The sequence below is a fragment of the Theropithecus gelada genome, chromosome 4, assembly GCF_003255815.1.
Source record: "Theropithecus gelada isolate Dixy chromosome 4, Tgel_1.0, whole genome shotgun sequence".
Lineage (NCBI taxonomy): Eukaryota > Metazoa > Chordata > Mammalia > Primates > Cercopithecidae > Theropithecus > Theropithecus gelada.
Genome location: NC_037671.1, coordinates 37,405,719 through 37,413,876, shown reverse-complemented (window position 1 = coordinate 37,413,876; position 8,158 = coordinate 37,405,719).

The following is an 8,158-nucleotide window of genomic DNA, read 5'->3' as shown; positions in this document are numbered from 1 at the left end:
TCTCTGGCTATGTGTACCTTTCAACATATAGAGCTGAGCATTTTGGCTTTTGTAAACAATGCCACAGTGAACACTTGGCATTATTTACAAAACTCATATATAAGTTTTTGTGTGAACACCTGTCTTCTATGTTTTTGAGTGTCTACCCATATATCCAGGAATAGAATTGCTGAGTTCTATGGTAATCCTTGCTTAATTTATTGAGAAACTACCATTTTGAGTTAGTATTTGTATATAGTGTAAGGAACAGGTCCAACTTTGTTCTTTTGTATTTGGACATCCAGTTTTCATAGCAGTTATTTATTGAAGAGACTGTCCTTTTCCCATTGATGAATGGTCTTGGTGTTTGACTGTTGTCAAAAATCGATTGACCATATATGCAAGGGTTTATTTCTGGACTCTATTTTATTCCATTCATCATATGTTTATCCTTATGACAGTAACACATTGTTTTGATTACTGTAAGCTTTGTAAGTTTTGAAATTAGGAAATATAAGTTCTGTAGCTTGGTTGTTTTTCAAGATTATGTGGCTGTCACTTGCATTTCCATATGAATTTTAGGATCCATTTCTGTAAAACAGGAAGTTGGAATTTTTGATAAGGAGATATATATATATATAAAAAAAAATTTGGGGAGTATTGCTATCTTGTCCTCCCATCCATGAACACAGAATGTCTTTTCCTTTCATTAGGTCTTTTATTTCTTTCAGCAACATTTTATAGTTTTCAGTGTATAAGCCTTGCACTTCCTTGGTTACATTTATTCCTAAGTATTTTATTCATTTGGATGTAATTGTTAATATAATTGTTCTCTTAATTTCCTTTTCATATTGTGCATTGGCAGTGTATAGATATAAAACCAATTTGTTTGTTGATCTTGTACCCTGCAACTTTACTGAGTTTACTGTATCGAATACTCTTTGTGTGTGAATTCTTTAGTATTTTCTACGTATGAGATCATGTCATCTGAGAATAGGAATAGTTTTGCATCCTTTTTTTCCTAATTTTGATCCCTTTTATTTATTTTTCTTGCTTAATTTCTCTGGCTAGAACTTCCAGTACAATGTCTAATAGCAGTGATAAAAGCACTTGTCTTATATCCTGATCTTAGGGGGAAAGCTTTCAGTCATTCACCAGTGAGTATACAGTTAGCTGTGGATTTTTCATAAATACCTTTTATCATGTTGAGGAAGTTGCCTTCTATCTAGTTTGCTTAATTTTTTTTTTTTTTAATCACGAAACAGTATTGAGTTTTTTGTTTGATTTTTTTTTTTTTTTTTTTTAACATAGGGTCTCTCTCTGTCACCCGGGCTGGAGTGCAGTGGGATGATCACGGCTTACTGTAGCCTTGACCTCCTGGCCTCAAGTGATCCTCCTGCCACAGCCTTTTGAGTAGCTGGGACTGCAGGCTTGTGCCATAATGCCTGGTTCATTTTTGTATTTTTTGCAGAGATGAAGTCTCACTATGTGGCCCATGCTCGTCTCAAACTCCTGGGCCCAAAAGATCCTCCCATCCTGGCCTCCCAAAGTGTTGGGATTATAGGCATGGGGCACCACACTTGGCCTTGGATTTTGTCAAATGCTTTTTCTGCATCGATTGAGATGATCATATGCTTTTCTTCCTTCAGTCTATTAATGATATGTTGTTTGATTTTCTTATATTGAAGCAATACTGCATTCGTGGGATAAGTCCCATTTGATCATGGTGTGTAATCCTTTTAATATGCTGTTGGATTCAGTTTGCTAGTGCTTTGTTGAGGATTTTTGTATCTGTATTCATAAGAGATATTAGTCTGTAGTTTTCTTACGGTGTCTGTCTGGCTTTGGAATCAAAGTAATACTGGCCTCTTCTATTTTTTGGGGGAGGAAGAGTTCGAGAAGGATTGGTGTTAATTCTTTGAGTGAGTGGTAGAATTCACCAGTGAAGCCATGTAGTACTGGACTTTTCTTTGTTGGGAAGTTTTGATTACTAAACTCTTGCTTGTTATAGACCTATTTAGATTCTCTTTTTCTTCCTGAATCCATTTTGGTAATTGATATGCCTAGGATTTTGTCCATTTTATCTAGGTTATCTAATTTTTTACATACGGATTGTTCATAGTATACTCTTACAATCCTTTTTGTTTTTGTAAAGTTGGTTATAACTTCCCCACTCTTATTTCTGATTTTAATTTTATTTTTATATATATATATATATATATATATTTTTTTTTTTTTTTTTCTGAGACGGAGTCTCATTCTGTCACCCAGGCTGAAGTTCAGTGGCACAATCTTGGCTCACTGCAACCTCCGCCCCACCTCCTGGGTTCAAGCGATTCTCATGCTTCAGCTTCCCGAGTAGCTGGGATTACAGGTGCCTGCCACCACCCCCAACTAGTTTTTGTATTTTTAGTAGAGATGGGGTTTCACCATGTTGGCCAGGCTGGCCTTGAAGTCCTGGCTGCAAGTGATCTGCCTGACTTGGCCTCCCAAAGTGCTGGGATTACAGGCATGAGCCACCATGCCCAGCTGTCATTTTGTTTTTTTGTTGTTTTTTGTTTTTTAGACGGAGTTTCACTCTTGTTGCCCAGGCTGGAGTGCAGTGGCGCAATCTCAGTTCACTGCAACCTCTGCCTCTCAGATTCTCAGCTTCCTGAGTAGCTGGGACTACAGGGGCATGCCACCACGCCTGGCTAATTTTTTTATTTTTAGTAGAGACAAGGTTGCACCATGTTGGTCAGGTTGGTCTTGAACTCCTGACCTCAGATGATCCACCCACCTCAGCTCCTAAAGTACTGCGATTACAGGCATGAGCCACCGTGCCCAGGCTCCAGCCTGATAATTGAGTAAAAACTATCACTTCCTAGCAGGCCCAAGAACCTTAAGACTATAGGTAAAATCTAAAATCTGCCTTGATTTGGCTTCTTAGCCTCAAAAGGTTTCTAAATCTGAAATTCCTATGTGACCAATGTAGATATTTTATCAACATTGCATAGTTTTTAACGTACAAGTCTAGTATATATGTTGTTAGATTTACACGTATGGATTTCATTTTTTGAGTGATTGCAAATGGTGTTTATTTTTAAATATTAAGGTTTGTTGAAGTATAACGGATACACAAATAATGCCCATATTTAATGGATACATCTTGATGAGTTTGGACATATGCATATACCCATGATACCTTCACCACAAAGTACCAAACACATCCGTCACTTCCAAAAACTTCTGTGTGTTTTTTTGTTTTGCTTTGTTTTTTGCTAAGAGCATTTAAGTTTTAGCCTCTTAACATAAAGTTCACAATACCATATTATTAACTGTAGGTACTTTGTTATACAGCAGATCTCTAGAACTTACTAATTTTGTGTAACTGAAACTTTATATCTATTGGATAATTCCCCATTTTCTTCTCCCCTCAACACCTGGCAACCACCACCTTACTTTCTGCTTTTATGAATTTGACATTTTAGATACCTCATATAAGTGTAATCATGTCATATTTATCCTTAAAGGTTTTTTATTTTAAATCATATTTCCACATATTCATTTCTAGTATAGAAATACAATTGCTTTTTATATGTTTGTCATGTATCCTATGACCTTGCTTAACTAATTTATTCTTGTTTTTCTGTAGTTTTTTTTTCTTTGGAATTTTCTATATAGATGGTCATATAAGCTGCAAATAGACACCATTTTCTTTCTTTCTGATATGAATGTCTTTTATTTCTTTTTCTTGCCTTATTGCACTGGCTAGAACTTCCAGCACTTTGTTTAATAAGACTAGTGAGAGTAGACATCCTTTCCCTGTTCCCAGTCTTAGGAGGAAAAACATTGAGTCTTTCATCATTAAATGTAATGTTAGCTGTAGGTTTTCTGTAGATGCTCTTTATCAAGTTGAGGAAGTTCCTGTTTGAATTATTGTATTGCTATTATAACAATATACCGGCCGGGCGCGGTGGCTCACGCCTGTAATCCCAGCACTTTGGGAGGCCAAGGCGGGTGGATCATGAGGTCAGGAGATCGAGACCACAGTGAAACCCCGTCCCTACTAAAAATACAAAAAATTAGCTGGGCGCGGTGGCGGGTGCCTGTAGTCCCAGCTGCTCGGGAGGCTGAGGCAGGAGAATGGCATGAACCCGGGAGGTGGAGCTTGCAGTGAGCCGAGATTGTGCCACTGCACTCCAGCCTGGGTGACAGAGCTAGACTCCGTCTCAAAAAAAAAAAAAAAAAAACATATATATATACACACACACACACACACACCACTAATTTAGTGCTTTAAGATAATGCAAATTTATTCTTTTATAGTTCTGGATGTGAGAAGTCTGAAATGTGTTTCATGGGCTAAAATTAACGTACGGAGTTGAATTCCTTCTTGGGGCTCTAGGGATGGACATAATTGTTTGCTTTGGCTTCTGTAACAAATCATCACAAGTTAGGTAGCTTAAAACAACAGTAATGTATTATTTCACAGTTCTGGAGGCGATAAATCAGCTTCATCAGGCTAAAATCAAGGTGTTGGCAGGACCGTATGTCCACTGGATGCTCTGTGGAAGAATCTGTTTCTTGCCTCTTCCAGCTTCTGGTAGCTGCTGACATTCCTTGACATGTGGCCCCATTATGCCAGTCTTCGCCTCCATGGTTACATGGAAATCATATGGTTCTTTTCTGTGTATACCAAATCTCCCTCTGCCTTTTATAAGAATACTTGCAATTGGATTTAGGGCACACTTTATTCCTTGGCTTGTAGCCCTTTCCTCCATGTTCAGAGCACATCACTACAACCTTTGCTGACATCATCACTTCTCCTCTCTTTTCGTAGCCCTTGTGACCACATCAGGCTCTTCCACATAATCCAGGGCAAACCCTCGATCTCAAGATCTTTGATTTAATCACATCTGCAAAGTACCATTTCACATAAGGTAACATATTCACAGGTTCTGTTGATTAGGATGTGGATACATTTGGGGAGCTATTGTTCATCCTCTATTTCCATTTTTCTGAGAGTTTTTATCAAATAGGTGTTGAATTTTGTCAAACTTTTTTCTGCCTCAATTGATATATTTTTGTTCTTCTTTAGTTTATTAGACTAGATGTTGGATTACATTGATTGAGCTTCAAATATTGACCAGCCTTACAGCCCTGGAATAAACTCTACTTGGTCATGATGTATAATCCTACACACACACACACACACACACCCACACACACACACATGCACACATGCACACATACAAATTCTATTTGCTAATATTTTCTTAAGGATTTTTTTGGTGCCTATATACTTGAGGGGTGTTGGTTTGTAATTTTCTTTTTTCTATTTCCTTTGTCTGGTTTTGGTATCAGGGTTATGTCAACTTCATAGAATAAATGAATCAGGAAGCATTCCCTTCTATTTTCCAAAACAGATTACATGGAATTGGTTTTAATTCTTTAAACATTTGATGGAATACTCTGGTGAAATTATCTCAACTTGGAGATTTGTAGTTTTTTAAATTATGGATTCAGGCCAGCATGGCGGCTCATGCCTGTAATCTCAGCACTTTGGGAGGCGAAGGCAGGAGGATCATTTGAGCCCAGGAGTTTGAGACTAGCCTGTGCAACATAGTGAGACCTGTTTCTACAAAAAATTTAAAAATTGGCTGGGTATGGTGGTGCATGCCTGTGGTCCTTGCTATCCAGGAGGCTGAGGTAGGAGGGTAGCTTGAGCCCAGGAGGTTGAGGCTGCAGTGCCTGGGCAACAAAGTGAGAACTTGTCTCAAAATATAAAATGAGATTTAAAAAAGAGAATTATAGATTCAACACTTGTAAGGCTTGAGTTCACACTGAGTTGTGACAGTATGTTTTTTGAGGAATTGGTCTATTTGGTCTAAGTTGTCCCATTTATGTATGAAGAACTCTGCATAGTATTGTCTAATTATTCTTTTTTTTTTTTTTTTTTGAGACAGAGTCTCGCTCTGTCACCCAGGCTGGAGTGCGGTGGCGCAATCTCGGCTCACTGCAAGCTCCACTTCCCAGGTTCACGCCATTCTCCTGCCTCAGCCTCCTGAGTAGCTGGGATTACAGGCACCCGCCACTACACCTGGTTTCATGGTGTTAGCCAGGATGGTCTCAATCTCCTGACCTTGTGATCTGCCCGCCTCAGCCTCTGAAAGTGCTGGGATTACAGGCGCGAGCCACCGCGCCTGGCCTCTAATTGTTCTTTTGATGTTTGCAGGGTCAATAGTGATAGCCCATTTGATTTTGATACTGGTCATCTATGTTTTCTCTTTTTTTGGGTCAGTTTGGCTATCTAATATCTAAATATATAAATTTTATTGATATATAAAACTAGCTCTTGGTCGGGTGCGGTCGCTCATGCCTGTAATCCCAGCACTTTGGGAGGCAGAGGCAGGTGGATCACGAGGTCAGGAGTTCGAGACTAGCCTGACCAATGTGGTGAAAGCCTGTCTCTACTAAAAGTACCAAAAAAAAAAAAAAAAAAATTAGTCGGGCGTGGTGGCACGCACCTGTAATCCCAGTGACTCAGGAGGCTGAGGCAGGAGAATCGCTTCAACCTGGGAGGCGGAGGTTGCAGTGAGCCAAGATTGCACTACTGCACTCCAGCCTGGGTGACAGAGTAAGACTCTGTCTCAAAAAAAATAAAAAACAACAAAAAAACAGCTCTTTGTTTCTTGTTGTCTTTTTTTTTTTTGAGATGGAGTCTTGCTCTGTCACCCCAGGCTGGAGTGTAGTGGCACGATCTCAGCTCACTGCAACCTCTGCCTCCTGGGTTCAAGCAATTCTCCTGCCTCAGCCTTCCAAGTAGCTGGAATTACAGGTGTGCACCACCACATCTGGCTAATTTTTGTATCTTTAGTAGAGATGGGGTCTCACCATGTTGGCCAGGCTGGTCTCAAACTCCTGACCTCAAGTGATCCACCCACCTTGGCCTCCCGAAGTGCTGGGATTACAGGTGGCAGCCACCACGCCTAGCTCATTGATTTTTTTCAATTATTTTCTGTTTTCTATTTCATTGATTTATTATTTTATCTTTAGTTTTTCCTTCTGCTTGTTTTGAGTTTATTTTTATTTACTCTTCTTTTTCAAGATTCTTGGGAGAGGAGCTTAGATTATTGATTTGAGGCTTTTTCTCTTTTCTAATGTTTGCATTTAGTGCTATAAATGTCCCTCTCAGTGCTGCTTTGCCTTGTCCTGCAAATTCTGAAATATTTTCATTCATTTTAATGTATATTTTTATTTCCCATGAGATTGACTTTTTGACCCATGGATTATTTAAAAGTGTGTTGTTTATTTCCAAGTGTTTAGAGACTTTCCTATCTTAATTGCTACCGATTTCTACTTTGACCCTACTGTGGTCGAAGAACACACTGTATATTATTATTATTATTATTATTATTATTTTGAGATGGAGTTTCACTCTGTTGCCCAGGCTGGAGTACAGTGGCACGATCTCGGCTCACTGCAACCGCTGCCTCCCAGGTTCAAGCGATTCTCCTGCCTAAGGCTCCTGAGTAGCTGGGATTACAGGAGTGTGCCACTATACCCAGCTATTTTTTTGGTATTTTTAGTAGAGATAGGGTTTCACCATGTTGGCCAAGCTGCTGTCAAACTCCTGACCTCAAATGATCCACCCACCTTGGCCTCCCAAAGTTCTGGGATTACAGGCGTGAGCCACCACATCTGGCCAGTGTATGATTTTAATTCTTTTAAATTTGTTGAGGTTCGTTTTGTGGCCCAGGATATGGCCTGTCTTAGTGTATGTTCCATGGGCACTTAAAATGACCATATGTTCTGCTGTTGTTGGCTAGAGTGTTCTATAAATGTCAATGAGATCCTGTTGGTTGGTGGTGGTGGTGAATTTTTCTGTCTCCTTGCTTATTTTCTGTCTAGTTGTTCTATTGATTGCTGAGAGAGGTGTGTTGACATCTCCAACTATGTTTGTTGTATTAGTGTGCTTAGGCTGCTGTAACAAAATACCATGAACTGGGTGGTTTTGACAACAGAAATGGATTTCTCACAATTCTGGAGGCTGCTAACTAACTCTCTGATGAAGGTCTGGCAGGGTCAATTGCTGGTGAGGGTCGTTTTCATGGCTTGTAGATGGTTCCTTTCTTCTATGTCAACACATGGCCTTTCTGTAATGCATATGCATGTGTGTGGGGGAGAGAGCTCTTTC